Here is an 18,551-nt window from a genome sequence, read left to right as displayed (position 1 = left end):
AACAGAAAACTTAATGTTCATTCACGAACTGTTTTGAGCATCTTAAACTTTTTAGTTTTCAAAATTGTATTAGGTACAAATATTTTAGGTTGATACCTTTAAAATTACTACTTGCACATGTCCATGCGATTTTTCTATGATTTTGTGGTGATTTTTACAAAATTGCCTATCACTGTAGCTACGAATTTGGACTAGTCTGTGAATATGAACATTTTCACACCAGTTAGGGATTTCTAAAAATCATAATAAAAATTGTAAACAAACTAGACACATTTTCTAAACTCTCAGAGTTTACGCATCTAGTTTTCAATCTTGTATGAATTTTCTGTGATTTTTCTAAATCAGTGCAGAAATGGTAAAAACAAATTCACATATTACAACTTTATTAACACTTTGTAACATGTTGAGCAAAGTGTAAAACCTTGACGTATTCATATTTTGCATGAGTTTTCTGTTTGGACACATTTATATTACAGAAAAATGTTCACTAAATTGTAAGAATTTCTTATTATTACAATGAATGCATTATGAAAGATGGTAAACATAGAATCGTTTTGCTATATACATTCTACTTACATAGAAAGTGAATACTACACACTACAAACATTTGGATAAACTATAATAGGTATAGCTTATGTTACATATACAATACAAAACACATTTCTACAAAAAGGGGTTTCATTATCACACTACGTAAATCTGTTAATGAAAAAATTTGTGAGACATTTGCTTCACGTTACTTCCTAGTAGTGCAATCAAAAGTCCTTTAATTATAACCAGAATCTCTTGTAGGGAGAACGTGATAGTTGAGTATAGATCTATATTGGGTTTGACAAACCCACACCTTAGCTGCATGCAACAGCTACACCGGCAGGTCTAGGGTGAAAAATGTCATTAACATTCTGACGCCTGAAGAACATTGTATACAAGGCCAACTAAGTCATATTATGGTTATAATAACTCACATGGGGTATTAACAAACATAAGATTTATGGGATTTCCATTTAAACTAACAAGTTTATGCCGATTTAAACTTTCATGATTCAAATTTTAAATGGAAAAATACTAGTATACTATTAGTCTTGGCATTTTAGACTACAATACATTTTAGAGAGAAAATATGGGATTTTTTGGAACAAACACTACTTTTACAAGAAAGGATTTCAACATTTCATTCTAAAAGCTTATGAACTCACCAACTTAATTGTTGACACTCTTTCAAAACTACTTGTATTCTCAGGGTATCCGTAAATGAGGTAAACAACGACTTTTGAGGATGGAATGCTAAGGCGTCAAACATTGTATTTTTGTCAACATAATGTAATTGATTTAGAAACATGTAAAATTTTACTATGATGTAACATTTTCAATTATATTTATGTTGGTTGTTTGTACTTTGAGCACTATTATACTCGTTGTTGTGATACTATACATGAAGTCCTCCACCACCGGACATTTCCGCCGTCCTTGATTTGGGAGTGTGACATCTCCTCCCTCTCATATTTATCCTCTCACTCAAGTGTGTTTGTGAGCCATTAGAGGTACTACATTTTTGGTACTTGTTCTCAAGAGCAAAAGGAATTCAAGAAACTAGTTTTTTTTTGTGTTCATTTGTTGTATGTCTAATAGAGAAAACATAGATCCAAAACTAGGGTTGCATGCAAACATGTGATTATTTGTATAAAACCTATCAGACCCAACTCGCCAAGTACAACTCGTCGAGTTGCTAGCCAACTCATCGAGTCCATGCAGTGTCCAGAAGACCAGGAAAAACCCCAACTACTCGTTGAGTTATCCCATCAACTCGTCGAGTTCACTCTGAATCCAATGACGGGTAAAACCCTCTCAAATTGTAGAGTCATCTCACTAACTCGCCGAGTCTGTAACGCGTCCAGACCATTGGGGTAAACCCTAACCAACTCGTCAAGTTGGCTCATTAAATCGTCGAGTCCCTAAAGTCCATTTTCTCGTTCAGACGATTTAAGGCAGAACTAAAACCCCAAATTCTATATCTAGCCTCCCAAGGTTGAAATACCACGTAAAGCTACAAGCTTTACGTCCATGCATGGCACCTAGGGCTCAAAGTGCCAAAACAAAGCTCTATGGAGGGCTTAATGCATTAAACTTGGCCAATAGCTTCTTAAAGCCTGGATCTTTGGGCCCAAAGGACCTCATACTGGTCAGATCTGAAGTTTCAACTTCATGGCATGCTCAAACAACTGAAAGGCTCAAAAGGAAGATGAAAACGGCCACAAACTCCCTAAAGAAGAGATCTAACCAAACGATGATCAAGGTGTTATCTTGTTACCTCCAAAAAGCAGCTATGTCACACCCCCAAACCTGAACGGCGGAAACGTTAGGGGGTGGATGACTTCATGTGGTAGCGTAACAAATGAATACATAGTAAAGAAAGCAATACAACCATCATATATATATATAATTGAAAGTTTACATTTTTCAAAAGTTACATGTTCAAAACCAATTACAATATGATGTCAAAATACGACATTAAACTGGCGCCGCAGCATCCCTTCGTCAAAAGCGAAATGAATACCTGAAATTACTGATTTCCTGGGACATACAAGTAATTTTGAAAGAGTAGATCAACATTTAAGCTGGTGAGTTTCATAAGTAATTAAGTGACAATGTTTGTATGATATGAAATGTTTTGTCTTTGTTTTGTTTGTGTTTAGAAAATCCTATATTTTCTACTAGTATAAAAGTAGCCTCCACTCAAGACCAATGTTTGTTTCTAAAAATGTATGTAAGTGTAAAACAACCAATGTGTTTGAAAACCTTGTAAATCAATGCATTTTTAATACCCCATGTGAGTTTTATAACCATACTATTGACTCAGAATGCCTATACACAACGTTCTTCAGGCGTTGGAATGTTATGATGTTTGTCACCCCAAACGGTGGACTGCAGCTAACAGTCAGGGCACGGGTTGTCAAGCCCGTATAGATCTATACACAAACACCATGCTCCCCCTTCAAGGGATTCTGGTATATAATACAGGACTTGAAATGTGTACTCGAACGTACATGAAGTTAGTGTCTCACAAAACCGTGGTATAAAAGCAGATCTACTTGTTAAAATGATACGTTTGTTCTTGTATACGAAAGTGACTTCTTGAAATTCATGTTTCTAGTACATAAGAGTTAGAAATTTGTTCGTAAAACTATACCTATTATAGTTTTCTAAAAGTGTATCTCGTTTTTTTAAAAATACCAAGAAAAGGAATCATTTGTTATGAAAGCATAGATTTTCAGTGTAGAGTCTAAGAATGATAAGTATAATCTAAGAAAGTTTAGTTTATACATGCATTACAACAAATTTATATTTCAAAAGATAGAATGCTAATTTAACATATGTTATATATATATATATATATATATATATATATATATATATATATATATGTATATGAAAGTTCCTTAAAAGTTTGTAAATCGCATGTGATTTGGATATATAAAAGCATATAAAAGAGTTCTTTATGTAACACACGATAATACTCGTGTGTTTTACTTGTAATCCCCCCCTTGAAAGCATATAAAAGAATTTATAGAACCTTTAAAAGGTAAATTAAGGGGTATGAACTCACTTGAAAGTTTGGAGATAGCGAGATGGAAAACCGGGCAGAGTCTTGTCTCGGGAAACGGATTTTTCTCGGGATTCTCGGGAGTAAAATCGACCCTCGGGACTTGAGCAAAAAGACCAGAGCTTCGGGTTTGAACGGGCACGGAAAACGAGGCAATATCGTGAAAGAAAGGAGAGAAATGAGCATTTTTCTCGGAAGCCCTCGCATGCTATTTATAGGGGGCCTGAGAAGCCTCGTACGCGGGGCGTACGCTCGTACGCAACGCGTACGCGTACGTCATGCGTGACCGAAGCCTCGACTGCCTCGGCTTCGGATGGGACGGCGGGTCGGTAGCCTCGCATAGGGCGACGTGGACGATTTGAGACCAAGTTCCTCGGGTACGCAGCGCGTACCTCGGATGAGGACGCTGACTCCTCTTCGGATTATGCTTGAATTTTGAATTAAATAAATATATAATTTATTTAATAAACTTCAAAAATTCATATCTTCTTCATACGAACTCCGTTTTTGATGGTCTTTATATCCACGCGTAGGTGAGACTACGCTCTACAACTTTCGTTTAGATTCCGTTGGCAAATTCCGAAATTATTTTTATTATTTATTTATTAAAAGGACGTGATTAAGGAATTTCTTTTAAAAATTCATAACTTCTTTATCTGACGTCGGTTTTTGCCAGACTTTTTACCGTTGAAATACCATTGCCGAGACCTTCGATTCTCGTTTAGGTCATTCCGGCCAAATGTCGCTCGATCTCCGATGTGAGTTTTTTAGCTGTCTGTTGCTAAGCTGAACTTGGAAAAATTATAACTTCAATATACGAAGTCGGATTTGGGCGTTCTTTTTACGTACGGTCATGGTTTAAGGATATTTAAACATAGAAGAATTTAAATAGAAACTTTTTGGATATTTTATTATCAAAGTTAATTTTATTAACTCAAAAACGTTTACAATACTTGACCTATTAGGCCATTACAAAGAGTTGAAATATCGGGTTGTCACAAGCTAGTACTGAAAAAACATCGGATCTAGAGGCTTCTTCTCATTCCAAGAGTTATGCTCTTCATTCTCCTTCCAAGAATGCACCAAATCATACACTTTTAGTCTCTATCTCTCACATAGATGATACCAACTTGTTTAGGGTTTCTCTCAAGGTGTAAAGATGATAAGGGAGGCGGAAATGAAGGCTTAAGGTACTTTAAATATGGTACAAAACCAGAAAATTAGGGGTTCACTACACAGACTCAACTCGTCGAGTCCAGCAGTTCGAATCGACGAGTAGACTTCATATCCCGTGCGGCCAGCTCAACTCCTACACGACGAGTCGGGACCAACCAACTCGTCGAGTAGGTTCTATAATGTGCATTATAATTCTCAAGTTTCATATCTAGGATTCAGGGTGTGGCATTAATGGTTATGGAACTATATCACAATTAATCCTCAAAAAACATCTTAGTGCAATTGTTTGACTAATAAGAGGAATCCGATATTGTCGAATTAGTTCAATAGAGAGATGAGTCATACTTTGTTTCCAATCAAGTTTTAGAGTCATACTATAGTAACTACGAATCGTATCTTGAAGCTTGTCTCCAATTAATTATGTTTATAACACCTCATAAAATGTGGAGTAATAATGTTTTCTTACTCTAGCACATTTGAAATTAGAAGTTGTGATGTTTCTGGTTAAAATAAAGGATGAAGTAAGACCAATTCCATGAAGTGTTTTCTTGTAAAAAATCCATATTAACTTTTGAATATGTGTTTCTTACTCATCAAGGATTGTTCCTAGAGAAAAAAAAAACTTATATGTCAAAAAGTCAGTGGGAGTCTTATTGATCTTGAAAGGTTTCAAGAGTCCATCGACAACAAACCTTTTAGTTATCACTAGCATATGACCTGAGGTTGATAACCTATCGTGTTAAGTTGACACATTCTTAGTTCTGTGCACCTTCCTGTTGAGTTGGCAATGCTTATGAGTACTATGGTTCTCATTTAACTGCAAAAGGCAGAACATGTTGGTCAGTGAAAGTACATGGATCAAAATAAGTAAGATGTTTAACAACATGAAAGCGCTGGTAGTCCCTTGTGCTACCAAAAGGCGAGAAATTAAGAACAAGCAAAATTTAGTCCACGAAAGGAAATCTAGATTTGATTTTGTTTTTTTCCTCAACCTTATCTTATGATTGTAGTTTGGAAATGATAAGATTCACATGGATGAGAACACATACACTATAAAATCTGGGTGGTAAAAGGTTTCACTCCAAGTCATGAAAATGATTATGAGGAAATACTTTCACTAGTAGATTTTAAATCTGATTAATATCAACCTGGTTAGTAGTTGTGATAATTACATTCTCAAATTCGCATATGATTACGCCATCTCTTTTCATAGTTCGAATTGTGAGAAATGGCAAGAAATAGTTTGAACGTTCAAGACTTATAACTATAAGTTCGGAAAGGGTTTAAATATACACATATACTATCCAATGAAGGTGTATAATCTTTAAAAGTGTAATTGAAGGCTTATCGAAGCACCATGTATCAGAAATATGAACTTTAGTAAGGAAGTTAAGAGCATTGATTTCTAGAAGTCCAGTTGTTTTTTGGTTACATGTCAAAGCTAGTGGGATCATAATTGTTATGTTAGTGGGTGGATAATTATTATGCTAAGTGTTGCAAGTTGACAATGCTATTGTTCGGAAACAAAGATTTCAAATTTGCAAATTGCAAAGTTTGGGAATTGTTTATTTAGAGTAAGGTTTAAGGGAGAAGGAACTCGTACTTATTTCAAATCTAAGAGTGTAGATTGAAGTTTTAAAAGAACTTAGTCCTGAACATATATGAATATCGTGTTGAATTGGTTCAACATATGAAATTTAATATATGGAAATATTATAAGCAAGCGAATGAATAGATATCAGGCCTCTATGTAAGACATTATGAATCAAGTCCCATATGCTTCAAATATAGGACTGATCTCATATGCTATAATATTCACTTGTTATGATTTTTTCAAATGCTTAGGGAATTGAAAGGGAAAAGGACGATAACAGGATGTGACTAAAATTGTTAAACAACTTTCAAGGACAATATGAATATTGGTTACTTATGGACAGTTAGAAATATAGTGATATTTGGACGGACCATACTGACATAATTCTGAGTGGAGGTGATTCTTATTCAGAATTGATTCTTATTTAGAATTAACATTCATATGGGAATATAGAAATGTTTCCATAATGGGAGTTGGTTATTGAAATCTACATGTGAGTTAGGAACTTTAATGAAAGGAATATATTGAAGAAATGTATCTTGAATTTGAAACTTCATTACAGTGAAATTGTTTTAATAACAAAGTTTCAATGTAATATTTTGTAATATCGTTGGCTAAGTATCTGTGACTTTGAAGCCTCGACATTACAAAAGGTCATTGCATGAAGGGTTAAACTCTAATGCATTCTAGTAATGACTAGAATTTGGCATTATGATATGAGCATCATTGGAATAAGTGTCCAATCGATCTATTCACAAAGGAAGGAACATAGAGAGATATAGTATGCATGTTTATAACATGGCATGGCTAATGTTTAATTCAAGTGTTTAGTTGATTAATCGAAAAATTATACAATGAATAAAGTCTAATTAATATGGTGATTAAATAATAAGAGATTTATTTATATCCAATAGTTTTGAGACCATAGTTAATTAGGTTATTATTGTGTTCCACTTTGCATGTTTTACTTCCCAAATAATTGGATTATTCAGACATCCACAGTCTATCGTACGTTTGGAAGTAAGTAGCGAATTAAGACTGTCATGAATTGAATTGTAGATTGTCTATAGGGATTAGACATAGCAATGGTTTTGTTGTAATGTTCATGAGTACTTGGAAATGAGAATTTTAAGTATTGGATAAACCCACACTCATATAATTACTTAATGAATTTTATCACGAGTAATTTTGAGACAATAATATCTTATATTCTTGAAACAGAGATACATGAGTTGTTGTTTACAAGTTGGTTGTGCATTGATAATACGTAAACGCATCAGTAACTTGATGTTATAAAACGTATTGTTGTGCGTGATTGAATGAGTAAATAGTGCAAGCATATGAGTCGAAGTTTATCCGTTCTTTTTTCCATAACGGAATAGCGATATCTGTGGACCCCTCGATGGTTTAATAATAACATCTAAAGTACTTGGCCAAGCCTCGACTAAATTGATGTGTTCAATTGGTGGTATGATTTCAGTCGTCATAAATCAGAAATCGAGAAACAAATCTTAGAGAGAGAGAATAATTATAATCCATATCTCATGTCCATACGATATCTTGTAGAACAGATGAATATTAGATTGCTTATCTTAGGACTCATATCTGACTAGGTCAGAGTTCGACAACGGCTTTGAGAGCTACAATTTTCTAATCAAATTTTGAAGTTATACTGGCAACTATATTTATTAGACTTATCCAAGTGGGAAACTGTTGAATTAGGTGTCTAAGCCCATATCTATAATTAGTGTATATTTTAATTGATAGTAGCACGATTCTTTTGGGTTGTCTTCATACTAGCAACTAGTTAGGATGATTAATTGAGAAATAGAAAAAAAAAATTATTAATTTGATTAATAAATTGAAATGAATGATTTATTAATGTATTAATAATATATTAATTAGAAATCATATTATTTAATTAATAGTTAATCAAAAATTAATTGGAATTAATTGAATTAATTAAAAGTGCAGCGTTTGTTTGACAATTTATTGATAGTTGAGGAAGGAACTCTAAAACACTCCTAAGATGCTTGGACGAAAAACTTCTAGAGAAGCCCTAGAATTTTCGTCCAAGGGGTTGTATATGGAAGGTTTATGTGACATCCCCAAAATCACGGCCAGAAAAGACCAGTTTTGTATATACTTTATTTCAAAATCAGAGTAACCTTTTAATAAAAGAGTTACGTAATTTGTCCCAAAACAAAGTATGATAAAGATTTATCAAAAGCATTTCCATAGAAATGTATTTCATTAAAAAGACTCGGGATCTCATGTTCGATACATTACATAAGTATAAACAATACAACATAGGCCTTACTACATTATTCCGTATTTACAGGCCTAAAATCCCTTAATCTCTCATCCCAAGACATCACATCTATGCTTATTCGCCACTACATGTAATATAAGAAACTGAGTGGGTCAGGCTTGGGAGCCTGGTGAGCACATAGGGTTTTCAACCCACAATAAATAAGTTTATTAACTTTATCAAACCAAACAAACTCAGTTACCTTTTTACTGTTATCCTCACTTTACGTCCCTAAGACATCTAACACAAGGGACCTAGTCTAAGGACTATCATCGGGATGAACACTACTGCTAAGCGGATTCCTCAGCAATAAATGTCCTTAAGGAAACCATATGGGGGATGGAGTACACCTGGTGAGCACACAGTTCAAATAAACACCTACAGGTTACGAGCTTGCTAGTGTTCCACTGGACTATCTAGAATAGTTTGTGGTCGTCATCTATACTCCGCTAGATGACTGGATCATCAATAACATCTATAACGAGGCCTCTCATTATTTTATTTGGTCACACAGCAACTATTACATCTACCCATGTTTTACCCAACACATTTTGTAGATATAAAATACATATACAGTTTAACTCAATTAAAACATGTATAAAATTGTTCATCCAGCATAGATAGCAAGTATGCAGATAATATGCACACACAACACGTAATTTATATAAAATACTTCATATATTTGTGTAAGCTTAAAGTAACTATGCACTCACTTGAAAGGTGGTGACTCAGCACTCGGACAACGCTTCGATACTCTCAAAACAATTTTCCTTCGATAAAACCTAGTGTCAATACCATTAGGGTTTAGTCTAACGTCAACCGCGACTAATTAATAGTCTAGCTATTATTATTATTATATAAGCGTTAAATAACACTCAATATAACTCATAATAATAGCCCAAATAATTATTTTAAGGACCTAATAACATTACTATAATTATTTGAAAGATATATTAAAAATTGCGTAAGCGTAGTTCACTTACAACGGATTTTAAAGAAAACTGGGCTTTGCTCGAAGCAGCGTTTCCAAAATCAAAAGACCCTTTTTCTCAGGACTCCGGGAGCCTCGGGGCTTCCTTAGGGTGCTAGGGGATCACCTAGGCTTAGGGGAGGGTTAAAAACCTTAGAGAGAGAAAGAAATCTAGAGAGAGAAAGAAAATGGTGTGAAAAACTTGGAGACCCTCGCCCCCCTTTTATACCCAGCGAGGCCTCGGATTACGTTGGGCGTAGTCCTTGGCTACGCTGGGCGTTCCTCGGATAAGGGCGCCATCTAGATCCAGCTGTCTCGCACACCGGTAGGATAAGAAGCGAACGTATGTGGGGCGTACTTGGCCTCGGACGCGGGGCATAGTGAAGCGAGGTGAGGTGGCTTCATCAGGAGCGAGCACTGATTAGCGATGGACGGTTCAGAACGCGCCACGTCATCGATTTCGTTCCAGACTTCGCAATTTTGGATCCAAACTTCAAAAATTCGTATCTTTCGCATACGAGCTCCATTTTCTGCATTCTTTATATCCACATGAAGGTGGGAACGTAGTCTAAAAATTTCGTTTAGACTCCGTCGGCTAATTTTGACTTTATTTAAAAAGTTATATTATTAACAGGCTGAGACAGGATTGGTCCGTTAAAAATTCATAACTTCTTCATCCGACGTCCGTTTTCACCCATATTTTTCTCGTTACGCTATTCTTAATGAGATCTTCGATACTCGTTTAGGTCGTGTTGGCTAAAAACCGCTCGATCTATTATTCGAATTTTGGGTTGTATACTGCTAATCCGAAACTTCAAAAAATCATAACTTCTTCATACGAAGTCAGATTTGGGCGTTCTTTTTATGGACGCTCTCGGTTTAACGTATTCTACGGCGTTCATTTAGATCGCTAAGGCTAAATCTCACTTTATCGTAAAATCACTATTTACGCTTCCCGGTATCGTGTCGGTTCCGTCGCGAAACTTCAACGGGTCATAACTTCTTTGTTATAATTCAGATTGCAACGTTCTTTAATTCCCCAGAATCCTTGTTTCGACCACTAAAACTTTATATAAAGATATATGGCTTATCTCACATTTTAATTTTGACGCTTATTTTTATTCTTTATTAATTATACATTTATGATTAAATAATAAGCACATAAATACACATAATTTCACATAATACTCAAATATTTCATCTTTATTACTTCAAAAAGAGTTAGAATAGTTGACCTAGACTATTACATTGTCAAAAATGCTTAGCTCCGAAATCCGGGCGTTACAATTCTCTCCCCCTTAGGATGATTCCGTCCTGGAATCATGCATCAACAAACAGATGTGGATAGCAACTCATCATGTCATCCTCTGTTTCCCAAGTGAGATTCGGCCCATTCGAATGTTTCCATCAGACTAGCAATAAGTCGACCATCTTGCATCGTAACTTCTTAGTCTTACGGTCAACAATTGCCTCAGGCTCTTCGATCAACCTTTTATTCTCATCCATCCATAACTCTGAGATTGGAATTATGTCGGGAACTTATCCCGTGAATTTCCTCAGATAACACACATGGAAGGTGTTATGAATACCATCGAGTTCTTCGGGCAATTCCAGCTTGTAAGCTTGGTTCCCAATCTTCTAAAGAACTTTGAATGGTCTAATAAACCTTGGACTCAACTTTCCTCGTTTCCCGAATCGTATAAGTCCCTTCCACGGTGAAACTTTAAGCAAAACCGAATCCCCAACTTCGAAGGTCATCAGTCGTCTTTTCTTGTCAGCATAGCTCTTCTGACGATCCTGAGCTGCTAACATCCTTTCCCTAATCACCTTTAGTTTCTCAGTAGTTTCATGGACTATCTCGGGACCCATAAACTGCTTCTCTCTGGCTTCGAGCCAACAAGACGGCGTACGGCACTTCTGTCCGTACAAGGCTTGATAACGTGCCATCTTGATGCTGGAGTGGAAACTGTTGTTGTAGGAAAATTCTAATAGAGGTAAGTGCTCGTCCCAATTCCCTTGGAACTCAGCTCTCAGCATATCTTCCAGTGTTTAAATCGTTCTTTCGCTCTGACCATCAGTTTGTGGATGATAAGCAGTACTCAAACACAACTTTGTACCCAACTCCTCTTGTAGACTCCTCCAAAACTTCGACGTGAAACGACTATCACGATCTAATACAATCGTAAGAGGAACACCGTGAAGTCTTACAATTTCCTTCACGTAAGCATTTGTGAGCTTATCCATAGACCACTTCTCGTTGGCTGCTATGAAGTGTGCACTCTTGGTGAAACGATCCACGACCACCCAAATCATGTCGTGACCGCTCTTTATCTTGGGCAGTTTGGTCACAAAATCCATGGTGATGTCCTCCCATTTACCCATGGGCACAAGCAAAGGTTCCAAACTCCCATACGGTTTCTAATGTTGTGCCTTAACCTTTGCACAAGTCACGCACTCGGCCACATACCTCGCAACATCTAGTTTCATCGTCGGCCACCAGTAGTAGGATTTTAGGTCCCTATACATTTTAGTGCTACCAGGATGAATCGAGTACATGGTCTTGTGTGCTTCTTCCATCAGAAGGTCTCTTATTCCTCCCGTCTTAGGTACCCAAATCTGATCTTGGAATACCTTCAGTCCTCGACTGTTTGTACCGAACACTAACGTTTTGCCCAAACGTTCTTCTTTTCGGCATAATATCTCGGCATTGTTGGCGCTAAGCCAATCCATACCCAAAATGATGTCGAAACCGTTTAACTCTATGGGTAATAGCTCTTCGTGGAATTCGTTTCCATTTAGGTCGATGACTACGTTCTTAATACGATTACTAACAGGTATGAACTTGCCATTGGCAACTTCTACAATCAGAGCATTATCAAGTTTTTCTACAGGTAATGCTAGTTTCCCACCAAATTTACACGACACAAAGGAGTAGTTGGCTCCGGAATCAAATAGTATATTGGCAGGCAAACCATTTACAAGAAAGGTACCTGAAGCGACATCTGTTTTCTCCTTTGCAGCCTCGAGCATCATCTGGAAGGCTCTCACCTTCAGCTTTGGTGGAATGTTGGGCCTTCCCATATCTTTCTTCTTTGGGAAATCCTTAGCAATATTCCCTTCTTCATGACACTCGTAACACACCCTCTTGTTGATGGTGCACTCATTGGCATAGTGCTCTGTTTTCCTACACTTGTAGCAGGTTACTTCCTAGCTACATTTTCCTGATTGCTTCTTCTTGCACTTCTCGCACCATTTCAATTCATTTCCTCCTCCCCCGAACTTCTTTGAATCGAACTTGCTCTTCTTTTTGTTGGGTTTAGTAGACCATTCAAATTTCCTCTTCTCGCCAACCTCAACCTTGCTGGCAGCTCTTCCCTTAATCATATCCTCCACAGACTTGGCAGCCCAGATAGCTGCCTCTAGAGTATGCGCCTGACGCACTGGCACCGCGTACTCCCATGGAATCCCCTTTGCGTACTTATCAATTTTCGTCAGCTCATCTGGAACAATACGCAAGGCAAACTTCATCTTTTCTGTGAAGTTGTTCGTGTATTCATCGATTGACATGCTTCCTTTCTTCAGGGTCAGGAATTGGTTCTCTAGCTCGAGTAAGTTTTGAGCTGAGCAATACTTTCGTTTGAATTGCACCAGGAAATCTGCCCATGTCAGTTGTAGGGGCTCATTGGGGCTCAGAGTCTTCCCCAAGTTATTCCACCAACGTACAACACCTCCTCGAAACTGACGCACTGCAAAGGTGGTTTGCAGCTTGCCTCTGCAACCGCACGTCATAAAGGCTAACTCCATTTCTGAGATCCAATCCATGACTCTGATCGGATCTTCCTTTCCAGTGAAAGTCGATGGATTGCAAGTCAAAAAATCCTTGTACTTGCATCCATTCCTCTTGACTCCATCATCTTGGTTGTTTTGACGAACTATTAGTGGGTTGACTTGACCAACGGTTCCACTGTAGTTCCCCTCCTCAGTCTTCCCTTCGTTCAACTCGGGCTGTTCGATTTGTATGGTCGCTTCCTCTCGATTTTGTTGGAGCAAAAGTCTGGTTTCCTCCATTGGATGATCCAACATCGCCTGGATCATCGCTTGCACTTCGGCCCTCGTTATTGGCTCAACAGCGGCTACCACAACTGGTATTTGCTCAATCACTGGGGGTTGGTTTCTATTCCCATTTGCATTCAAGTTTCCGCTACGGGTCCTTTCCATCTTGATCTATACACCGAATAAGGTGAATTTAGATCTTTATGTAGGACTGATGTTCAAATCACCCTTATCTCTCCGAAACGTTTGCATGCCAGTTCTAATATCGTATTCGTACGCTTGGAACCCTAAACACATAAGGTTTCCAGATCTGGTCGGCAATAGACCATAGATCCGAATAAATAACAACATATCAGGCACAAAGCATTTAGCACATAAAAGCATTTTAGGCATAATTCCTAAAATAAGCTAGTGCTCACATCTCACAATCATAACTTAACATTCTAAGTTTAAGTCTAGAAATCCTACAAATTCCTAGTTCGCTTAAACTAATGCTCTGATACCAACTGTGACATCCCCAAAATCACGGCCAGAAAAGACCGGTTTTGTTTATACTTTATTTCAAAATTAGAGTAACCTTTTAATAAAAGAGTTATGGAATTTGTCCCAAAACAAAATATGATAAAGATTTATCAAAAGCATTTCCATAGAAATGTATTTCATTAAAAAGACTCGGGATGTCATGTTCGATACAGTACATAAGTATAAACAATACAACATATGCCTGACTACATTATTCCATATTTACAGGCCTAAAATCCATTAATCTCTCATCCCAATACATCACATCTATGCTCATGCGCCACTACCTGTAATACAAGAAACTGAGTGGGTCAGGCTTGGGAGCCTGGTGAGCAAATAGGGTTTCCAACCCACAATAAATAAGTTTATTAACTTTATCAAACCAAACAAACTCGATTACCCGTTCCTGTTATCCTCACTTTACGTCCCTAAGACATCTAACACAAGGGACCTAATCTAAGGACTATCATCGGGATGAACACTACTACTAAGCGGATTCCTCAGCAATAAATGTCCTTAAGGCAACCATATGGGGGATTGAGTACACCTGGTGAGCACACAGTTCAAATAAACACCTACAGGTTGCGAGCCTGCTAGTGTTCCATTGGACTATCTAGAATAGTTTGTGGTCGTCATCTATACTCAGCTAGATGCCTGGATCATCAATAACATCTATAACGAGGCCTCTCATTATTTTATTTGGTCACACAAAAACTATTACATCTACCCATGTTTTACCCAACACATTTTGTAGATATAAAATACATATACAGTTTAACTCAATTAAAACATGTATAGAATTGTTCATCCAGCATAGATAGCAAGTATGCAGATAATATGCACACACATCACGTAATTTATATAAAATACTTCATATATTTGTGTAAGCTGAAAGTAACTATGCACTCACTTGAAAGGTGGTGACTCAGCACTCGGACATCGCTTCGATACTCTCAAAACAATTTTCCTTCGATAAAACTTAGTGTCAATACCATTAGGGTTTAGTCTAATGTCAACCGCGACTAATTAATAGTCTAGCTATTATTATTATTATATAAGCGTTAAATAACACTCAATATAACTCATAATAATAGCCCAAATAATTATTTTAAGGACCTAATAACATTACTATAATTATTTGAAAGCTATATTAAAAATTGCGTAAGCGTAGCTCACTTACAGCGGATTTTAAAGAAAACCGGGCTTTGCTCGAAGCAGCGTTTCCGAAATTGAAAGACCCTTTTTCTCAGGACTCCGAGAGCCTCGGGGCTTCCTTAGGGTGCTAGGGGATCACCTAGGCTTAGGGGAGGGTTAAAACCCTTAGAGAGAGAAAGAAATCTAGAGAGAGAAAGAGAATGGTGTGAAAAACTCGAAGTCCCTCGCCCCCCTTTTATACCCAGCGAGGCCTCGGATTACGCTGGGCGTTCCTCGGATAAGGGCGCCATCTAGATCCAGCTGTCTCGCACACCGGTAGGATAAGAAGCGAACGTACGTGGGGCGTACTTGGCCTCGGACGCGGGGCGTAGTGAAGCGAGGTGAGGTGGCTTCATCAGGAGCGAGCACTGATTAGCGATGGACGGTTCAGAACGCGCCACGTCATCGATTTCGTTCCAGACTTCGCAATTTTGGATCCAAACTTCGCAATTTTGGATCCATTTTTGGCGTTCTTTATATCCACGCGAAGGTGGGAACGTACTCTAAAACTTTCGTTTCGACTCCGTCGGCTAATTTTGACTTTATTTTAAAAGTTATATTATTAACAGGCTGAGACAACATTGGTCCGTTAAAAATTCATAACTTCTTCATCCGACGTCCGTTTTCGCCCATATTTTTCTCGTTACGCTAGTCTTAACGAGATATTCGATTCTCATTTAGGTCGTGTTGGCTAAAAACCGCTCAATCTATTATTCAAATTTCGGGTTGTATACTGTTAATCCGAAACTTCGAAAAATCATAACTTCTTCATACGAAGTCAGATTTGGGCGTGCTTTTTATGTACGCTCTCGGTTTAATGTATTATATGACTTTCTTTTAGATCGCTAAGTCTAAATCTCGCTCTATCGTAAATTCACTATTTACGCTTCCCGGTATCGTGCCGGTTCCGTCGCGAAACATCAACGGGTCATAACTTCTTCGTTATATCTCGGATTTCGGCTTTCTTTATATCCCCGAAATCCTTGTTTCGACCACTACAAATTTATATAAAGATATAGGGCTTATCTCACACTTTAATTTTGACACTTATTTTTATTCTTTATTAATTATACATTTATAATTAAATAATAAGCACATAAATACACATAATTTCACATAATACTCAAATATTTCATCTTTATTACTTCAAAAAGAGTTAGAATAGTTGACCTAGACTATTACATTGTCAAACATGCTTAGCCCCGAAACCCGGGCGTTACAATTTAGGGTTTGCTTGGTCCTTAAACAAAGCAATTAGGGTTTGCTTGGTCCTTAAACAAAGCAATTAGGGTTTCCTACTCTTAACCCTAGTTTTGGATGTAAGTAACCTCACTATATAAAGACTCATACCCTTGATAAATTCGGCCACTAGAAACCCTAGAAAGTGGTAGCCTAAATTTGAAGCATTTTCCTCTCTTTCATATCTCATCCTCTTGCTAAGTGTGTTTGTGAGCCATTAGAGGTATTACACCTGTGATACCTGCTCTCAAGCTTCAAGATCTACAAGGTTTTGGATTGTTATTACTACATAACAATCAAAAGTATGTATCTTAACCCTTATTATGTGATTTTTTTATTATAATGAATAGATTTATGGTTTGTATGTTGTTGTTCATATGGTATGTTCAATTAGAGAAGACATAGATCAAATTAGGGTTGCATGCACACATAGGATTATATGTTTATGCTAAAATCCATGAAAAATAGCTTATAAACAAACTTTTTAAAAAACTATTCAACGATTTTGGCCATGAAGGTTTGCCTGCAGTGACTTCAGGGCATGAGACAAAACCTCATGTTTGCAGCGGATGATTAGTTGATGTGCGAAAGCTGGCCCGGAAACTCTCATTAGGGTAGCTCCCTTTAAAAAAACAAAATTTAAAAAAAAAAAAAAACACTATTTTAACAAGCTTTTTAGGAGGTTTTTTTTTTATTTTTTTTATTTTTTTATTTTTTTTAATTTTTTTGTTTTTAAATCCAAACATACCCTATAATCAATTACAGAAAGACATTACTTTAAAATGTTATTTTATGTCATTTTATATCTTTCACTTATCTTTTTAACTAGTTTTAGCAAACTTTATTAGTTAAATTTTCAGCTATTAGTTAACAACTAATTTTTCAGATACAACTAACTTTTCAGCAACTACTCTAAATATAACCTTAACCTTTTTTTAATGATTTTTTTAGAGTTCCAAAGCATTACTTTTATTTATTTATATACTCCTAAATTTTCAAAATCATTACTTTTAATTATTCATTTGGTCAGTATATATATATATATATATATATATATATATATATATATATATATATATATATATATATATATATATATATATATATATATATATATATATATATATATATATATATATATATATATATATATATATGGCTAGGTTATAATGTGGATGAACAACTATCGTACGAACGTATGAATAGTTTTATTTTATAAGAATTACTAAGAAAATTTGTTGTTTAGTAATGTGAATATGTTCAATCTCAGATAACTATTGTTATTTTAATAGATTCTCACTAATTATAATTCATTTTTGTTCTCTTGCATCGTTTTTCACTTATTTTCATTCTTACAGAATACGATTCAATAAAATCCTGATAATATTATGACAGAATAAGAATAATTAAAAAAAATCTATAATAATCTTATAGACGATTTAATTAGTAAAAATGCATAATACTTACAGTAATTATATACGATTGAACGCATTCATATCACCAAACAACATATTTTCTTTTTCATTTTCATAGAATAACATTGTCCACACGTCCACACAATAGATGTTAATCCACATGTGAACCTAGCTTTTATATATATATATATATATATATATATATATATATATATATATATATATATATATATATATATATATTGTATACGACCATGAATTTCACGCGTGATGTTCAACAATTGCCTTTTAGACCGAATTTAACAAGTCTAATTGATTTCTAACGATTTTTCGATGGGTTATTGACTTTATATACTTAAAAACCATGTTTATTGTACACATTTAATCATTAACAATTCTTAAAACACAATTTACAGTTAAAATATTTTTTTGTTAAAAAAACAATATTAAATTTTTGTTTAACTATTATCTTACAA

Source organism: Lactuca saligna, chromosome 8 (genome assembly GCF_052625555.1).
Source record: "Lactuca saligna cultivar CGN05327 chromosome 8, ASM5262555v1, whole genome shotgun sequence".
NCBI classification, from domain to species: Eukaryota; Viridiplantae; Streptophyta; class Magnoliopsida; order Asterales; family Asteraceae; genus Lactuca; species Lactuca saligna.
This window is presented reverse-complemented; position numbering follows the sequence as displayed.